Below are 21,183 nucleotides of genomic sequence, written 5' to 3' on the forward strand. Positions count from 1 at the left end.
GACGTGAACGCTTCGTGTATCTGTTTCTGGGTGTAGACTTCAACGCCCTGAGTCGTACGGATCGACAGCACCGACATGGACTGGGTGTCCTGTTGTATCAGCCACGACAAGAGCCTGCCAGGTTTATCACCTGCGTTATGGGTGCGTGCGGAGTGCGCCGCGAAATTAATGTTCCTCAGCCTCTCCATCAATAGAGCGTGATCCGCCCTGGCCGAGGCCAGCCGGGAGTCATCGCCCTCCGCCGCCTCCCGTTCTTTGTCTAGTAGCGCCTCTTCCGTCCGTATCAGGTCTCTCTCCACCTGTCCCCGTAGGCCCGCCTGTACTCCGAGGCAGCTCCCCCTGATCACTGCCTTGAAGGCGTCCCACTCAATTCTCGGGGACGAGGTCGAGCCGCTATTGTCCTCAAAGTACTGTATCACCCTCCTAGATCTCACAATCAGCTTCCTTGGAAGGCTGATCCTCATTCTGGGGCAAGGGGGAAGGCATTGCCTTAACCCTACTGCTTCTCCTCCTGGTAGGTAACTGGTCCATTATTTCAGGATCCAAGGCCTGTTCAGTGTTGCAATTTTTGACCTGTTACCTGGTGACAGCAAGGACATGTTCTGATATACCTAATATCTCTGCATGAGTCCTATACTCTACTTCAGACCAGACTGAAGATTCTAGGTCTTTGCCAAGCAAACATTCCACGGGGAGGTCTGAACTAAGAACAACTCTTTTGAGGCCAGTTACCCCTCCCCAGGAGAAATTAACGATTGCCATACTATGGGTAGTAGTGACATTGCTTGTGTTGGTCACTAGGTAATTGTCACCTAGTATGATCTGTCCAGGGTCCAAAGAGCTGGGTGTCACCAATGTTACACTAGCACATGTGTCCCTGTAGGCCTGGGCCACTTTGTTATTAATTAAATTAGTCTGTCTGTACTTGGCTAAGTTACTGGGGCTCACAGTAGAGGACATAGCCATGTCCACATCACAGACAGGAACAGCTTGAGTTGGTATCCTGACTATGTCAAAATCCACCTCAGTTGCCAGGGTCAACCCTACTACACCCTTCTGTTGAGAACCACCACTATTAGCTGTACTAGGGGGAACATTTGCCTTAGGGGCAATGGTGGCTGAAGCTGCCTCCTTTTTGGTGCAATCACTAAACCAGTGGGTATTAATCTTACAAAAGTTGCACCATGGTTTCTTTGGACCTTACTTCTTTTTGGATTTCTTAGAACCCCCTCATTAGAAGCTTTTTGGGGACCTTGAGAAGACTTCTGGTATTTAGCTTTCTTCCTACCCTTTTGTTTTTGCTTCTTCTGATCACCACCTTGGTTCTGTACCTTTTGCTTCACCCTGGTTCTGACCCATTTGTCTGCCTTCTTGCCCAATTCTTGGGGAGAGGTCAGATCAGAGTCAATCAGGTGTGTATGCAATGGTTCTGACAATTATTAAGAATCTGTTCTCTCATAATCAAACTATACAATGCTGTATAGTCTTTGACCTTACTGCCCAGTAACCAGCCTTCCAGAGCCTTAGTAGCACAATGTACAAAGTCAGTCCAGTCCTGAGTCTGTGTCTTTTGGGTGTCTCTGAACAGCAACCTATACTGCTCAGTGGTTAAGCCAAACCCATCAATCAGAGAACTCTTCAGGACAGTGTAGTTGTTAGCATCCTCGTCACTAACTGTGAGGAGCTTGCCTCTCCCTTTATCTGAAAAGGAGAGCTATAAGATTGCTGCCCACTGACTCTGGGGTACCTGCTGTACTCTGCAGGCCCTCTCCAAAGCAGTTATCCACTTGTGGATGTCATTTCCACTCTTGTAGGGAGGGACAATCTTATTTAGTTTTTCTTTTGTTTATTATTTTTTTATTGAGAATTGATTGACACAGTAAAAAAAAATAATGACTTCATTGTACAAAAGATAGATATCATCCGACATTAAGATAAAACCCTTAAAACCGCTTGAAGCCTTAAAAGAGAGAGACATCACAAATACACAATCATACATTTACAGATTATACAACGATCGAAAAGAGTATAAAAAATATTATATACATCATTATTAGGGTATTTCAGCACTTACAGCCAGATTCATGAAGGTGCCATTCTGCGATTAGCAAATTGCGAAAAATTGCGATTCGCATTTTGAAAATCGCAGAATGGCATTCATGTAGAAATGCGATGCAAAAAAACGAATCGCAATTGCCGATTGCGATCTTGCCACAATCGCTTAATAATCGCAGAATCAGGATTTTTTCCATGTAGAAATTGCAACCTCGCAATTAGCGAAATCGCATTTTGCGATCTCTCTAACTGCGATATCGCAAAAACAGGAAGTCGCATTTCAAGCCTACTTCTGACATCACAACCAGGAAGTAGGCTTACCCCACCCACAAACTGAACAGAGAGCCAGAGAGTGGAAGCAGGATACTGAAGAGCTCCAAACCTTAGACTGTGCAGCACCCCAGCAGGACAAAAATCACCAACATGTCCCAGGATGCAGCAGGGAGCAGTGGGCAGGAGAGGAAGTGAAAACTCAAGTTTTCAGAACTTGAACTATAGTATCTGATTGAGGGGGTCACCAAGGACCATGCACACCTCTTTGGCAAAGACTCCCGGAGGGTGCCAGAGGCAGACAAGCGCAGGATCTGGCAGCGCATCCGCGCTAAAGTTAATTCGGTTGGGGTGACCCAGCGGTCAATTGATGACCTTAAAAAGCGCTGGTACGACCTGAGAGGTCGTTCTAAGGAGCGTATTGCCGAGAGGCTTGGGGAGCGACTGGCCAACGGTGGAGGGGAACCTGTAGCCACACCAAACACCCCATTGGAGGACCTGATAGAGGACACCATTGCACCAGAAGCCTGCGTGGGGGTCATCCGGCTGGACTCGTCTCGACCCAGCCAACAATCTGAGGGTAAGTGCCATGCGACTGCGACCCTGTCCCCCAACAATGCCCATGACTCCTGAGCTAGCAATATGACATCCCCAACAATGCAGCCCATGCACATCTGAAATGCCCCATTGCATTGTGGTAGTTGTAGTGAAATCATATACCCCCAGTTAGCTGAACACAGCCAGAGCTATAAAATCAAAGTTAATCCAAAAGCCAGTCAGGGAAAGCAAGCCTGCATGCATGTATCAACATTGCTTGTGCAAGATACATAACATTAATCATGCACCCTTTCACATTACAGGTGAAGTTGAGCAACCCAGCACAGATAGGGAGGCCCTGCACAACGCCGAGACCCAGGAGGACACTGAGGGTGACGGCCAGTCCAACCAACGACCCGGTCCATCACAGCCACCAGCAGTTCTTCCCCCACCACCACCCGTGCAGACAGGGCCACCCCTGCACCCACAGGTGTGCAGCCAACACCCCAACAAACAGCCACAGCAGTGGTACAGGCCCCACCACCAGTGCCTAGGAGACAGACGAGGCGCACAGCTGGAGCCAGATCACACACCAGCGCACTGAGGCGCCAGCAGCGTCAGGGCTCAGCAGGCACGGGCAGGGCACTCCTACTACCTGATCCTGGCCTGGCCATTGAACACCGCATGCTGGCGGTGCACCGTACACAGGCACGTCACCTGGCAGCAATTCACACCCAGCTGCAGGCGACAGGCCAAAATATTGCCCAGATGGCCGCTGCTGTCAGAGAGAACAGCCAGCTGTTGGTAGCCCAGCAGGACATGACCCACCGCCGCCACCGCCAACTACTGGCCCGCCGATCGGCCTACACCAGGTCAAACCACATAGTTGGGAATGCAACATCACAGCTGGCACGCAGGTCACTTGCCATGCAGGGCCAGATGGTGCAGTGTTGCCAGGATGTGGCCAGGTCACTAGATCTGCTTACATCAGCAGTGCTCGGCAGCCAGTCCACTGCCCATGGAGAACCAGAGGGGCCTGACGACGTGAGCGAGGTAGCCTCAACTAACAGCAGCACATCCTTGCCACCTGTGCCTGTACGTCGCTGCAGCAGCAGGCCAACAGCATCAACTAGGGCCAACACCATCCCTCAGGACACAGATAGACGACTTGGGGCGTCTCGTCGTAACCGACAGTGAGAACTCAGACACTCTCAGGGAGGCCATGCAGTACACCCTTGCAAGCCTACTACCCCAGCATGGGGAGGTATGGAGTAATACTCTCTTCATGAGACACCAAAATTAGTAAAGGCCAATTTATTGTGCATGAACAATAAAGATTAATGGTCTGACTTGATTCACACTCATGTCATTATTACATTTGTCATGCATGAGTGCAGTGTTTTGTGAGGGGAATGGGTGCACTAGAAACAGTTAATAGTGATGCGGTTGCGGCGCCTGTGTCCTTCAGCAGGATTTTCTTCGCGTGCATGACGCACATGTGGAGGCGGGCGGTTGTCCTCTTCCGACTCACTGCCAGATATCTCCACTGGTATCCTGCGCTTGGTAGCAATGTTGTGGAGTATTGCACACATGGCCACGATACGGCAGCGGACCTCAGGTGTGTATTTGATGGCCCCACCAGTCTTGTGCAGTATGCAGAAACGGCTCTTCAATAGGCCAAATGTCCTCTCAATGCAATTTCTTGTGCGTATGTGTGCAGCATTGTAACGCCGTTGCTGTGGTGTGGCAGGGTTGAGGTATGGGGTAAGGAGGTACTCACGTAGACCGTAGGCGCTGTCACCTGAGGGTAAGAAGCACAGGGTGAGTGCCTGTTCTGCGCAGATACATGATCACAGTGTACTATTTGGGGGCATGTGTACTTACCTAGTAGGTGTCCTTCGCCAAAGTCTCCCCTGGCCAGTCGTGTGTGAATGCCGCTGTGCCGGAAGATGAAGGAGTCATGTGTGCTGCACGGATATTGTGCCACTATGTCCGTGATGTAATTCTTGGCATTGCACACCATCTGGATATTGAGGGAGTGGTAGGACTTGCGGTTGCGGTACATGTATTCCGTGTGTGCTGGTGGGCAGATGTGGATGTGGGTACAGTCAATGCATCCAATTACATTCGGGAATTGTGCAATGTTGTAGAATTTCAGCTTGGTGTCATTCAAGTCCTGTTGGGTGGTGGGGAATGATATGTAGTGGTGTAGCCGGGTCAGCATTGCATCCAGGAAACTCCTTAGGCAGCGGGACATGGTGGGCTGGGATATCCCCCCTGCAACAGCGACTATCCCCTGGAAGCTTCCGGGGCCAGTAGGTGCAGGCTGCACAATACCTGCACATGGGTGGGAACGGCATTGGTCCTCCTTGTTGGGTGCTGCATCAGGGGGTCTAGGTCCCGGATCAGCTTAATGATCATTGGCCCATTTAGGCGGTACTTAGCATAGATTTGCTCCCTGGTTTGGCCCAGAAGGGTGACCCGCTGACGGAATATCCGCTCCTGGACCCTACATCTGTTCCGTGCAGCTCGCTGTAGCCATTGCCGCCTGACCACCATGTAGAGTCCTGGCATTGTGAGAGTCCTCAGGCTCCAGCTGCATGTCCTTAAGTGTGCTTGGTCAGGCCTGCACCTGTTTGTAGTTAGCTAAAGTTTAAAAATAAAATGTCTTTGCTGGTTACCGTCTGCTTTGGGTTCTCCTTAAATTGTGCGTCGCAAATAGCGATTATCGGGTTTTTCGCAATCAGCGATTTTTCTTGAATGGCGATTGCGATTATTTTGCAAGTTCGCTAATAATTTCGCAGAATCCATGGTTTCTCGCTATTTCAAAATCGCTAATGGGCTTGTTCCAGGAATCTGCGATTTTATTTGCGAACTCGCAATTTTGATTTAGCGATTTCGCTTTTTTGCTATTTTCACTATCATGAATTCCTTTTACTCAAATTGCGATCGCAATTGCTAAATCGTAGCTATTGCAATCGCAATTTGGCTTCATGAATCTATCTGTATATTATTTACTGCTGCAGCCTAGTGGCCCTCCATTTATCCACGGGTGCCCAGATCTTTAAACCCATCTCCCGTACTTTTCCGCCCTTAAGCTCGTACAGGGCAGCCTCTAGATTGTGTATGCCTAAAAGTCTGGTCATCCACATCTGGAAAGACGGTGCAACCTTATCTTTCCATGCGGCTGAGATGAGACTGCGGAGTGCTGCCACTGATATAAAGACAAGGGCTTCCGTCTCAGCTTTTAGAGCCAGCTTACTTTCACAACCTAAAATCATCAATGTTGGGCATAGACTTATCTTGATGTCTAGCAGCCCCTCCCAGAATACCTCAATTTCACTTTTAATCATTCTGAGTTTTTCACACTGATAAAACATGTGAATAAGATCAGCTGGACCCTCCAGGCACCTGAGACATCTATTATCCTCCCTCTTCCCCCATTCAAACAGTTTAGAGGGTGTATAATATAGATTAAAAAGCATTTTAAAATGTTGCGCTTTTAGATTAGAGGAATGTAAGAATCTTTTATCCAGCTGTAGCGCTCTATCCAGGTCCACATCTGGGTCTTCCAATTTTGTGGCCCATGAGACCTCATTTTTTTCCGTATCATCCTGGATTTCCTCCATTAACGTTCTATATATGCCTTTAATCCTACGCCCTCCTCTTATCAAGTAATCTAATATGCTACACCTTTTACCTGAATCGATACGTGGCCTCTTAGATTTTATTGTATGGGTGATTTGAGCAAACTTAAAGTCTTGGTTTCCTAGCAGGGGGTATCTCTGTTAAAGATCTTCTAAGGTTCTTACCTCTTCCCCGGCCATAATATCCCTCACTGTCAGAATACCCTGTTGTTCCCAGGGTTTCCATATACCGTCATTACATAAATTGGGAACAACCCGACTTCCACAGGAGTGTATGGTGGTTGTACTTAGGAATTCCCAGAAGTTTCTGCACTGCCCTCCAGACCCCCCAAATACTTTCTATTGTCTTGTATCTCATTTTCTTATAATAGCGTCGCTCTGTCCTTCTCAGTAATACCCCAATTGCCTTCCTCCCTAATATTAATTTGTATATTGACGGGGAATTGTCGTTTCTATGGGAAGCATTTGGTTCATTCACGGCAGGGTCAAATAGGACTGCCATTTGAGTTAATAGGCAGGCCCATTGATAATACCTTATGTTGGGGATCCCCAAACCTGTGGCAGTGACACAAATTTTAAGGAACGTCTGACCTTTCCGTATTGCCATAGAAAATTCATCAATGTAGCTTCTATTGATTTGATAAGTTTTTCATCTATTAGGAAGGGAATAGCCCAAAACATATATAAAATCTTTGGAAACATTGTCATTTTAAGGATGTTGGCGCGCCCTACTATTGACAAATGTAGTGTGTCCATTCTTTTCAGATCTACCTCCATTGATTTCAATACTGGGGTAAAGTTGTCTCTAATGATGTGATCAGGTAGGGCATTGATCATTACCCCCAAATATACAGCTGAATCGATAAATCTCGGATCCGGTTTAGCTATTTTCTGGGAGCAAATCACTTGGGCTTTCTCCTCATTTAGACGATAACCTGAATACCTCCCAAATGACTTGGTGATGTCAACCAAGGCCCGCAGAGCTGCATCAGGTTCTACGGAGATAACTGCCAAATCATCGGCATATGCCAGGATTTTGGTTTCGAAGCCCTTTGTGATGACTGGTTTTATTATTGGGTTGTCCATTATCCGCTGTATCAAGGGATCTATATAGAGCGCAAACAAAATGGGTGAGCAGGGGCACCCCTGCTGTGTCCCCCTTGTTATATAGATCGTGTCTGAGCTTTCACCCATCATTTGGATCTTAGCAACTGGATCTGAGTACATCGCTTGAAAAGCATTCCGAATTCTTGGTCCGAACCCTCTTCCCTCCAGCACTCCCCACAGATACTCCCACCTGACACGTCAAATGCGTTCTCCACATTGAGGAGGATCATTGCCACCCCCCCTCCCCGGCAGCATGGATATCAAACAGAGTGATTGCTCGCCTTATATGGTCCGTAGTGCCCCAGCCTGGAATGAAACCATGCTGCCAGGTAGAGACCAGACTCCCAATGATCCTCCCCAATCGATTTGCCATGATTTTTGCATAGATTTTATTATCCGTGTTTATAAGGGATCTGGGCCTATAGGAGCCAGGGTTTTCTTTTGCCTTCCCTGTCTTATGGAACACTACTATATTTGTGTTTTTCCATGATTCGGGTATTTTGCCCGTATTTATTATACCATTAAATAAGTCAAGAAGCAGTGGGGCTGTAATACCTTTTTATATACTTCAAGGGGTATGCCGTCTGGGCCTGCCGCTTACCCAGTGCTAGCTCTTGTATGGCTCACAATAATTCAACCATAGTGATATCCTTTTCCAAGGTTTCCCTGCCCCCCTCATCCAGTTTAATTCCTGCCTCCCCCAGCTCCCCTGGTGGTATCTCTAGGGTTTTCTCCTCCTGATATAGTGTTTGATAATATTTTTTAAAAACATTCAGAATTTCCGAGGATTCAACATATTCCTGGCCCTGCTCTACAATACGTTTTTTTTTTAAAAACTGTATTTATCATGTTTTTCAATTTTCATCTCCAGTACAGTAAATCCAGCAAGGTACAAACTTACATCATAATCGCTCTATTCATGAAAATCCTCATATCAATTTTAGCAATCAGCCGGTTGCATAACAGTAGCGAGGATATTGGAGGCGCATATCTGCCCCTTGTGTAGTTACATGTCATTTAAACCTTATTGAACTATATGAGAACTCCCCATTCCCCCCTCCCTCCGCCCCCAAACCTTCCCCTAACTCCGCCCTTCCTCCCCCACTCCCACTGCCGGGTCCTGAAATAGTTTTTAAATAAAAATAGGGTCTATGCCACATGCTCCCTGTAATGGGTCACTGTGTGTCACCTCGTCCTGAGACTGATCCTCTCCCTATCCCAAGTCTACCGATTCGGAACTGTTTTGCATCAAAGGGGCATCCAGTCCCATCAGCTCCTGAGACATCACCCCCCAAGCCTGTAGGACCTCAAGTAACTTGCCATCCTCCTTGTATGCCTCATGTGCTCTTCTTCTGCCAGCGCCCATTCCCTCAGATCTGCCCTCTATTTCTGCAGCATCGGGCCCTGTGGGGACAACCAATGAATTGCAATACGGCGCTGAGCTGTAACCAGGCCTAGTATCAGAAACCGTCTGCTCACCCTTTGTTTGGGGTCTCGAGGGATTAAGTCTAGGAGGCAGGGACTCGGGTCCAAATCTATGACCCATCCCGACACCCTCACCAAGACCTCCAGTACCGACACCCAATATGATTGGAGGACCGGGCACGTCCATACCATATGCACAAAGTCCGCCAAGGGGCTGCGGCATCTCGGGCAATGGACATCTCTGGTATTGTCAATGGTCTGAAGGCGTTTAGGGGAGAGGTAGGTCATGTGCATAATGTTATATTGGATTTGTTTGAAGCAGTTGCCCACTGACATCTTCCTCACACTTTCATGTATTTTTTCCCATTCACGGGGAGTGATCTCTTGTGGACACGCCTGCTGCCATTTATCCTCTATCGCCAAGGGCCGCCACTTTTAATCTTCCCGCAGCGCCCTGTAGAGGTGAGTCACAAACTTCCGACCCCGCGCCATTGCCAACATAGTGACCAGAGTACGAGCGTGCGCCGGGGCATCCGTGAACGTGGGCCATAGCTGCCGCGCAGTCGCCGCCATTTTAGCGTATTGAAGAAATTGCCCTGGACCAAGTTCAAAGGCGATAACCGCCTCTTGATAGGTGATACATTTATCGTTTGGGTACAGATCAGCCAGCATCAGGCACCCTCCCTCTATCCATTTGTCTGTAGACATGACCCGCGCAATCCGGGCAAAGGATGGCAACAGCCACAGATCCGAGTCAGGGGCGAATGGCTTGCTGTGGATGTGGCGTCGCACCACCCGATCCCAGACTGCGGCCACCAACCGTGCCAGCGGGGGGATGTGATCTCGCCGCCCCCGATCTGCCAGAGCAGCGCTCCCAATTGCCCACACCCATAAGTCCTTGCCAGCGATTACGATCGCATGTTGCAGTTGTGAAGCGAAATAATACAGCTCCAGATCGGGGACTTCTAAACCTCCAGCACCGCAACTGCGCTTCAGGACCTCCAGACTCACCCTGCATCTCTTCCCATTCCATAATAAAAGGACTAGAAGGGAAACCAGTTCTAGAAAAACCCGGTGCGGTATCTCATAAAAGGACCCCTGCATAGTGTACAGCGTGGGAGGACCACCATCTTAATTAAAGCAATCTTCCCCATCAGGGAGAGTTAAGGGTGTGACAGAAGGCGATACTTCACTTGAGACCCCGGATTATCCGTCCCATATTGTGTTGGAAGAAAGCGGACAAATTTCGACCAATCCAGATTCCTAAGTATCCAAGTGTGTAGTCTACCCATGGGAGTCCCATCTCTGGATGCGGGACCCCCTCCCATTCAGCCTGCTCTCCAATCGCATAGAGCTGGGATTTCGCTTTATTTCCCGCAAGGCCAGAAGCGGCTGTAAATTGCGTTAACGTGCCCATCAACATCGGCAGTGACTGCGTCGGCTGGCTTTGATAGATCAATGCGTCGTCCGCATACAAGGACACCACATGCTCCACCGCCCCATCTCAAATGCCCTGGCCCTTAAGCGCTATATGCAGATGCCATGCCAATGGCTCCATCGCCAGGGCGAAGAGCAGGGGAAAGAGAGGGCACCCCTGACGTGTTCCCTGCAATATAGGTATCTCATCCAAGACACATCGACCCGTGGGGACTCTGGCCAACAGTCTGGCGTACAGCAGCTGAACCCACCTTACAAATCCTTCCCCCAGTCCTAGTTTTAAAAGCACCTTCCAGAGCTAGGTCCAGCGGATCGAGTCGAACGCTTGTTCGATATCCAGAAATACCAGCATGTTTTGCTTGGCCTGTCCCTCCAAGGTTTGCATGACGTGGGTCAGGCGGCGGATGTTCCGCAAGGTGTTCTGGCCTGGAATGAACCCCGATTGGTCGTCATTGACCAGGCGATGAAGATAGGGAAGGAGTCTAGAGGCCAGCACCTGGCTGATAACCTTCAAATCCACATTCAACATGGATATGGGTCTATAGGATCCTGGGAGGAGAGGATCTTTCCCTGGCTTGGGGATCATAACTATTGTCGCCGCCCGTATAGAGTCTGGGAGCAAGCCCCGATCATAGGCCTCCATTGCCACTTAAAGGAGTTTCGGGACCAGAACGCCCTTGAACTCTTTATAGAGTTCGGTCGCTAGTCCCTCCATCCCTGGAGATTTTGCAGTCTGCAGATGGGCTATCGCAGCACGCATTTCCTCCTCTCGGAGTGGCCCACCCAGTTCCTCCTGACTATCCGCATCAAGGCAGGGCAGTTGTATCTCCTCGAGGTACATTTTCATGTCCTCGGTGCCCGCTATGGGCTGCGATTCCGAGTGTTTTCTGCATAGATGGGATCGTAACGCTTCGTTAACCGCCTGCTGTGTATACACCATCTGGCCTATTTCGTTTTGCAGTGCCAGAATCGGGTGGGGTTGGGTTTCTGCTCGAATCAAACACGCCAGTAGTCTCCCAGCTTTGTCGCCCTCTGCGTACCATCTCTTCCTGCTGGCTGTCCTATTAAATTTGCCAAGGGAGACCCAGGTGTCCCCTAGGTGTTGTCGCGTGGCCGTCCTTTCAGGCCGTTGCTCTATATCTGTGGGGAAGTCCCTCTCCATCTCCGCCAAACGGTCCTCGTGTTGTCGGAGTTCCCTTTCCAGTACCCATTTTACCCCTACTTCCGTGGACAGGCAAGTTCCCCGAATGATCACTTTCATGGCGTCCCATTCAGTCGCCCTTGTACTAGCCGACCCCCAGTTCACTTCTAGATATGCCTCGAGCCCTTGCGAAATAGCCTCCTTATAAGTGGGATCACCGAAAACCTCCATATTGAGTCTCCAGAGCGGGATCTTGGGCCTAGGTCCACCCACCAAGTATGTAAGCAGGAGCGGAGAGTGATCCGACAGGTAACGCGCCAAATAGTGGACCTCTTCTACCCGGTCGATAACCATGCCCTGGAGAAAGAAATAATCCAGTCTACTGTGAGTGTTGGCAGCAGGCGTGTAGCACGAGTATACCCGATGAACAGGATTGTGGTGCCTCCAGACTTCTATCAGGTCATAACTTTGGAGCATCTGGGTCAATGCTCCTCTCATTCTGGGCTTGGCGTCTAACTTTGGGGGGGCATCTGTCTAGATCTCTATCAAGTGCACAGTTAAAATCCCCTGCTATAAAGAGCTCCATGTCTGGGTCTATATCTAACTGTCCGTTCACTCGACTTAGAAACTCTCCATCGTCAGTATTCAGGGCGTACATGTTCACCAAGCATACACTAGGTCCATCTAGAGTACCCACCACTATAATGAACCTGCCCTCGGGATCCAGTTTTGTATGAATGGCTTTGAAGGGAACCCCCGGTGCTACCCAAATTAGGGCCCCTCTAGCAAACCCGGAGTAAGATGTGGCAAAAAACTGTCCACACCATCTACGCTGGACATATTTAAGGCAGTCCCCCCAGAGGTGCGTTTCCTGGAGGAAAGCAAAGCTGACACCATAACGGTGGAGATAGGTAGCCACTCTGATCCGCTTAATCCTATTATTGAGCCTCCTAAAATTCCACATTATTAATTTGCATTTACATGCATCGCCTGTCATGATTTAGCACTCTTTGACTTTGCAGCACCGATCTGGTGTCCATTGGAACCCCCTCCACATTGCAATGTGATCCTTCAATAGGTAAATAACTTAGACATTTCAAAGCAAAGATAAAAATGGACCCGGCAGCTTCCCTCCCAAAACCAAAACAAGGAACCTCAGCATCTCCCACCCACAGGCTGTAGTACCGCATCTCCCAATCCAGACCTGGTCAGGAGACCTCGAACCCCACCCCAAAGACACTCCCCCCCTCAGACCCTCCCTTTCAACTTGCAATTAGTGAAGAAAATTTTGCAAAACATTCGAATACGTAGTAGTCCAGAAGAATCCCTTGTCCCTGTAGTTGAACATTCAGCTGACTGACTGGTACCGTGCAGCCCTACCCGTCCGAGGCCTAGCCGACCGCCTCGGCACTCTACAGTCGGCCTCATAAGCTGAAATTGGCACAATAGTACAATCACTGTTATAATCAGGTGTTCAGTCCCCCCCTCTCTATTATGCTCCTATTTCTCCGAGGAACAGCCCCATTTCCAACCCGTCAGGCTGTACAGATACCCCTAGATTAAAGCGTGGAGATACTCACAGTGTCCAAGACCCCCCGCGGTCTATTCGAACCCTCAGGTTTACCAGTCAGTTGTCCTGTGCAGGTTCAGCAGCCGGGCCAGCGGCACCCCCCGAGTCCGACTGCGTTTCCTGCACCAAACACAGTGGGTTGGGATCATCTCAAGTTCCGCTCGGAGGGTGCCATCCGGGCCCACTGCGATACGTCCATTCTCAGTGATGGCGCGCCCTCCCGGGGGTTCACCCCCCTCACCGCGACGTTGGCTTCGCCGTCTTGCACTCCGTTGTCTTTGCTCCTGCCAGCCCTGTGTGTGGTCGTGTCCCGCCAGTCCCAGCAAGTCCATCCAGTCCTCCGCATCTGATGGGCGGTCAAAGAAGTGCGTCCTCTCACCGTGTTGCACTCGGAGCCTGGCTGGGAAGAGCAGACTGTATTTGACGTTGTGGCTCCGCATCCGTCGCTTAACCTGCAGGAAGTCGTTCCGGAGGTCCTGTACCTTCCTAGTATTGTCCGGGAACATATGAATGTCGTGGTGATCATACCTAGGTGGACCGGTCTTACGGATGTGCTGTAAAATGATGTCCCGGTCTCTAAAGTTAAAGAACTGGGCTATTATAGCCCTAGGTGGAGATCCCGGTTTCGGTGGCAGCCCCAGGGTTCTATGGGCCTTCTCAATTGCAAAAATTTTGGACAGTTGCAAGTTCAGGAAGACCTTGACAATCCAGTCTTCAAGAAACAGATCCACCGTCGCCCCACTTGTGCGTTCTGGAAATCCCAGGAAGCGGAGATTATTCCTCCGGGACCGTCCTTCTGCATCTTCCGCCCGATCCTCCAAACGAGCTGTATGATCCTGAAGAGCATCTATTGTTTCCTTCAGCTGCTGGACCTCGGTTTGTAAAACATTCAGATCCCCCCGCTACCTTCCTGAGGTCAAGGCGCAAATGGTTGATGTCCATGGCCATTCCGTCCATCTTGGTTTCAAGCGCTATCCTGGAGTCAGGGATCCCAGCCAGGATATCGGCTTTGTCCCGGGCCACCGCGTCTGGGTGGGCCTCCATCCTCCGGTCCGTTCCGGGGCGCTCCACCGCGGTAGGGCCCGGGACCGTGTATTGCACGATCTTGTTCGCCTGGGCTCCCCTTGTCGGTCGGTCCTTTCCCATAGTAGTGGGGACTTCCAAGGGCGATCCACCGGGCACCCCCAAGAGACCTTTCAAGTTCACAGCTTTATCCCACTACATTTCGTAGAGCAGCCCCGGCGGTTCAAACTCTGGATTCCACTGGCCTTGCCACAGAGTACCTACAGACTAGATCTCCATTGAACGCTGGTCCTTACCAGCACCACAGCAGGGACGCTCCTGGTGTCGCCCCCCAAAGGAGCGGGCGGGGCAGGCAGGCTCCAGAGGTCACAGTCCAGCCTGTGTCACCCTCCGGCCCCAGTAGCCGTCGCTCCGAGGTATCTCACCACTCCAGCCAGTTAGGGGGGCCCAACCCTCTCTCTCGGTCCACTCCACTCCTCAACCGGTCACAATCTGGTCACCCCCACAGCAGGAGAACCAACAAAGTAAACTGTCCCCCAACAGGTTGCGAGGGGGGGCCAGTCTTCCATGGTCTCTGCGGTGTCCCGGGCAGCCGGAATGTATGTAGGCCGCAACTGCCCAGTCTCACTCACCCACTCATGCCGGGACCCTGGCGTCACAGCTGCCAGCTGCCCCTCGTCCTCTTCAACCGCCGACTGCCTCCTCAAGGATCACGTTCTACCTCGTCTGTCCGCGGGGGCTCCTGCCTCAACAGCCACTCGAGGGGTCTGCAGCCACCCTCGATCTGTTTCGCGGCCGCAGCCGCCTGGTCGCTCTTGTAATGTAATGTAATGTAATGTAATGTAATGTAATGATGATACTTGTAAAGCGCACTGTTACCCTATCTCAGGGTGTCCTGGCGCTGAAGACCGCTGGGGAACCCGTCCTGGCTTTCCCTGTGAGATGGTCCCTTCTGGGTATCTCCAAGGTGAAACCAGGCATCCCTGGTGTCTGTGGGGGGCCGTTGTAGAGATGAGGCAAGCTTAATGCCCAGAGTTGCCGAGTGTGATCTCTGGTTAGAGTAGGCACCGAGGCGAGAATTATCGAGTCCTTTGACCCTGGTCCACAACCCTGCCGTGTCGGGAATTGAACCCTGGTCCCGGGCCGTTCTCTGCTTCCGGGTCCACCGCCTCTAACCAGTGAGCCACACCACTCCACTCTTGGGTCTGGGATGTCTGCAACACTGGCTGTCCCCAGATGGGTTGGGTGAGGAGGAAGCAACACCCCCGGGCACTCGGTCCCCAGGCGCTCTCTCAATATTCCGGGGGGCCGCAGGAATGCGTGCAGGCCGCTCCTTCCCGGCCTCTCGTAGGGGCTCACACCGAGGTCTGCGGCGACACTACCGTCAGTCGTACCTCGTCAGCTTCACAGAACGTCCCTCTGGGGATCGTCTGCCTCCTCTCCCCCACCTCCGCAGGGGTACCGCTCTTCCACGGGGGCCTCTAGTCTCACTGTGGCCGGCCGCGACTTTCTTGCCGCACGGCGGCCACCATTTGCTGGTCGTGAATGAAGATAGGTCCGGAGCGGGCTGTCGGGTCCCCCGCAGCCCCGGGCGGTGATCCTCGTCTGAGTCGGTAACCTCCGAGGTCTGGGGGGGCTCTGCACCTCAGGAGCACCGTTCAGTTCATAAATGTGCCAGGATAATGAAGGATTTTAAGGACAGTGGGCCAGGAGCTGGGCGAAAACGCGTCTAGCCGGCCATTTTGTTAAGCCACGCCCCATCCTCTACAATACGGGTTATTAGGTTTTTGGAGGCAGCCTGTCTGATGCAGAGTGCGAGCGCTCTTCCCGCCTGTTCACCTGTCTCGTAGAGCCTACCTCTCTGCGCTTGATATTTGCAGGCTGCTTTTTTGTCATTTGTTTATGTATTTCCGCTTAAATAGAGCTGACTTTTGCTTGACTTTCTGTCCCCTCTCTACCCTGCGATATATCTCTCCCATGTCGTTCCTCCGTTTCTACCAGTTTATTCACTAAATGTTCCCTCTCTGAGCGGATTCTTTTCCAAGATTGGGCAGCATAGTTGATGGTCTCCCCTTTAGTGCTGCTTTGTATGTATCCCAGACAGTGTTTCGTGATGCGCTAAACCTGTTTGCATCAAAGTACCCCTGAGACTAGATCTTAATATGTTCCACATGGGCATTGTCTGCTATTAACTTTCTATCAAAGGTCCAAGGCCTATGCTTCCTAGCTGGCCTAGGGAAGTCCAGAATCAAGTTAGTGGATTGTGGTCTGAGAGTATTTTGGGTAGTTTCCGAATCTTTGCCTTGCTAAGCTCTGTAGATGAAACCATAAAATAATCTAGTTTAGTGTACTTCTGGAATGGACAGGAGAAGTATGTAAACTCTGGATTTCCTGGTTCCTTGTTCCTCCACACATCACTTAATCCATGCGATTGCATCATGGAGCAGACAGCACAGAAAACCCTGGGTTTACGACCAGAATATGGAGTTTCCCCCCCAAAATCTGCTGCAAAATTCAGATCCCCACAGACAACAATAGGGGTAGGCCACCCAATCAATTCCTTTTCCATGCATTCAAAGACCCTGGGGTCATCCTGATTTGATCCATATATCCCGCAAATGGTAATACCTATATTCATCTCACAGAATGCCCATCTGCCCATAGCATCAGCCCTAAAGCGTTTTTGTCCCACCTAGGCCAACCTTTCCTATAATAGCCACCCCCCTTACTGTTGAGGTCTGAGAAGAGCAAGACAGGATCTCATATCCACTTAAATTCAACAAATGTTTTTCCCCCAAGGTAAATGCGTTTCTTGTAGGCACAAGATGTCCATCTGTTCAGATTTTACAAATTCAGCAATTCTCCCCCTTTTTTTCCAGTCATTTAAACCCTTGATGTTCAGAGAGCAAATCCTAAGTTCGGATATTCTTCTCTTTGCATTCTACCTTCTTTTTAGCCCACATAAGTTGAATGATGAAATCATATTTGATACATAGGTCGTGTTTCATATGCCGGATTAAATTTACATCTGTGTCAAGAATTCTCTTTTTTGTATTTTTTCCCCTCCACCATAGCATCCCCCCACCCCCACCCCTCTCCCCAACCCCCATCTCCTCCCCTCCAACCCTCTCCTTCCCCCTCTCCCTGTATCCCCCTGAACCCTGCACCCTCCTTCGTGAAGTGCTCAGACCTTAGTCTGTGCACGTGATGGTTTGCAGTGAAAACAGTGAGAACTGTCTTAAAAATAACTTCAAAACGTGATACCCCTTATTATGTTTGGTTTCCAACAGCTAGCCGTACTTTACCAACCATACTATACTATAGGGTGGACAAAATAATTCACTGACTGCCTAGAGAGTCCAGATATTCTTGCGCTTTTACTTCAGAGGCAAAAAATTGTGTCCGCCCTTCATTGATTATCTTCAGTTGCGCTGGATTTATAAGATAGGCTTGCATGTTTTTGTCCTGAAAAGGCTTAATCAGTTGCCTTAGCCTCCAGCGCCTCTCAACCGTTGTGTGGCAATAGTCTGGGCGGACAAAGAATGAGATTCCGTCACTAGACCCCTTCGCATCTGGTCTCGCTTTTTCAGCAATGGCCTGCCTCAAGATAAAGTTGCCCAGGAAGATTAAGATTGCCCTTGGTTTGTCCCTTCCCTTGCATTATAGCGTATTTTGAAAGGAGTACGATGCACCCTCCCGATTGCTCCAGACCAATTCTAGCTAGATAAATGCGGGAATGCCGACTCAAAGAGCTTGATGAGATAGGCTCTAACATCCGTCCCTTCTGCTCCCTCGGGTATTCCCAGGACTCTAAGGTTGCTTCTTCTGAGCCTGTTCTCCATGTCCTCTAGCTTCCATTGGATGTTGGTAACCTGGGGCGCATTGAGACTTGACTTTAATAGTAGCCGCGGCAACCTCTGCTTCCGTTGTAACTACCCTCTCCTCTAGGTTCGAGACTCCGTCTCCCACATTAACACAGGCTTTAGATAATTTCCTGACCACACCCTTCATCTTCCTCATTGCCACTTGGGATTTGCAGCTATCCTGGCGCGTTTCCTCCCTATGCGCTAAAATTGCCTGATGAATCACCTCCAAGAGTGGGAGTTGGGTTGTTTCCAAATTAGGGCTGCCCTGGAGTGGCATTGAGGAGGAATGATCCCAGCTTAGATCTCGTTGGGGCTGCTCACGTGTTTTTGATAGGGTAGGTCTTATTGCAGTCGCCAGGAGCTCTTGTTCAGGGTCGCTCTCAGACTCCAAGTTGCTGTCCCCCATATAAGAGCTTTGGTCATCCTCCTCTTCTGACCATTCTGCCCCTTCCGATACGGAGTAGAAGCACTCACTGGGGACCTTCTCTTTCTCTGAGTCCAGAGTACTTTTACTGCTCCCTACGCCCAAGGAGTCTGAGTTTCCAGTCTCTTCCCCTATAGTCATGTCTCCATTGTTTCCTATAGAGGCTTCAGGAACCTGCTGAGCCTGCAGAGCCTGCGGATCTGTAATAATTGCCATACCAAAGCTGATCTGCTCTTGGGGGATGCTGACTCCTTTCCCCACCTTGCTCATAGCTTCATTGCTAGTGGTTAGCACCCCGCTGCCCGGCCCCATTAGGCTAGCCACCGGCTGATCTGCCGGCTGATCTGCCGCTCCAGGGGGTGCGTGGGTAATTACCAATGTGGGGGAAATCATTGAGGTACATCCAATATCTTTCCCGGGGGGGGCTTGCATAGCACCAGTACCAGAGTTGGCTTTCCGCCCCTTGCTTGAACCTTCAGCCTCCTGAGCGTCAGCCCCGTCCCTCACATTCATGGCCTCCACTGTCTTTGTACCCTTCTCCTTACCGCTTTTTGTAAATATCTCACCAATTGAGGCTGCAGCCTGGCGGGTCCTGACCGATGTCTGTTTGCTTTTCTTAGCTGGTTCCACCGGAGGCGTCTGCACCCTCCGCGGTGTCTCTCCCTCATCAAGTGCTGCCTCGTCATTTCCAACCTTCTTTCTTGCCGCCGCCGCTACAGCTAAAGCAAGTCTAGGGGAGAACGTGGCGGCGGTCGGCTGACTCGCCGCAGTACTCCGTGACCTGCGCTCTTGTAATTGAGCCTTCCCTCTCTCGGATGATGATACTACTCACTGAAAGTGCAGATTTTTCTGTTCGACTGTGGTAGGAGTGTTTTCTGGCCCCCGCGAAGTCTGTGTCAGAGAGGTGCCGGTGAGGAGACGGCGGATTGAGGATCCCGAATGCGGGCTGGGTCCCGCAGCGTCTCGAGCTTCCCAGGTGTTTTCCAACTCGGCTTCGCTTCGCTCGAGGAGGCGGGGCGGAGCCTGCCTTACATGCCGGATTCGACGCAGGGAAACGTAGGAGGCTACATTGACCGTCCAGGGCCCCAAGGGAGGTTTGATTTTAGTTTTTTTTGCCAACCTGAGCCAGCGCACCCCTGCGTTTCTCCGGGGCTGCAGAAGTGGGTGGTGGCCGCCCTGGAGTTGCAGAGGGGTAGGATGGTGCGAAGTTTGATCCCAGCTGTTGGGGGAAAGACTGGTGTGGCGCAGGGGTGAGATATCAGCTTTGAAGAACCTGTGCCTGTCTTTTTGCCTGGAATCACGGCGGAAGGTGGTACTGAGGCGTCTTCCAGGAGAGATTGCGAGAAAGGGGCTAAAAAATCTACTGCTCCTTCGTCTAGTTCTCTTAGAGGCGTGCAACATTTGGCTTTATCCCTCTCCTCTCCTAAGCCTCATAAAGCAAAAGGCAGACGAGGGCGAAAGAAGAAAGAGGTGCTTAAGGAAGCAATTGTGAAAGTTGAGGTGGATGATCCTCTTACTCCCCCAGGCAGGTCTGAGTTTGCGAAAAAGAAGGCTTCATCTTATTTGGTTACAGAGGTTAAAGCAAAGTGTCTAAGATCTGCCAAATCCTCTAGAATTCTTGGTGGTAACCTGGGCGCAGGCTCAAAAATTACGCCTCCACTTCGCTCCTATTTTAAGGTTATCCCACAGGTGCTTGACTTAGGGGAGGATACTTTTAGGATGGCTACATTACCTGCTACATCCCCTGCATTACCTGCATTGCCTGCATTGCCTGGGTATGAGACCGTGACCCCGGATGTTGCCCCCTCTCCTAACCAAAATTGTCTGTCCTCCCCTGAGGGATCTTTGGGCCCAGTGTCAACAGTCATGGCGTTAGCCCTCTTGCCTGGCTCATCTGCCTCGGTCCTCAATCCTATTAGCCATGTTTCTCAGGCGGGTCTGCAGGGTGATTTTCCTGATCAGCAAACACTTGTTATACCTGAAAATGTACATCCAGGACCCTCAGTGCAGATATCTACCTCTGCAACAGACGGGCGGTCTGCTATTTATGACTCCCTGGCAGTAATGTTTTCTTCTTTGTCTCAGGACATAAAAAAGCGGTTTGAGGAGTCTTCGGCTAACCAGCTGGAGATTAGGAACTATTGTGAGTTGCTGGAAATAAGATAGATGGTCTTACCTCCAGAACAGGAGCCTTGGAAGAGACAGTAGCAGTTTTATCGGTTCACTTGGATCAGGCTAAGGATGACATCTCTAAACTTAAAAAAATGGATATGGATTTAGCTGATAGAATGGAATCATTGGAAAACAACTCAAGGCAAAGTAATATCCGCATTCTTAATGTCCCGGAGGGCTCTGAAGGGTCAGAAATCAAGCAATTCATTGTCCTTTTGTTAAAGGAGTCTTTGTCCCTAACCCACTCAGTGGAGGATCTTGCTCTTGATATTCAACGAGTACATAGAGACCCCTTTCGAAGTAATCCCCAAAGGACTAAACCACGCAAAATTCTAGTGAATTTCCATACGTACGCTTTGAAGGAGCATATTCTAAATCTAGCCCTAAAACAGCGTTCACTGGAAGGTAAAGGATTTGCCTTCCTAATAAGATCCGATCTATCACGCACCACACTTGAAAAACAATGGGAATTCAGGAGGCGGTTGGATGCATTCAGGGGGCTGGGAGCA

The sequence above is a fragment of the Lissotriton vulgaris genome, chromosome 8, assembly GCF_964263255.1.
Source record: "Lissotriton vulgaris chromosome 8, aLisVul1.2, whole genome shotgun sequence".
Lineage (NCBI taxonomy): Eukaryota > Metazoa > Chordata > Amphibia > Caudata > Salamandridae > Lissotriton > Lissotriton vulgaris.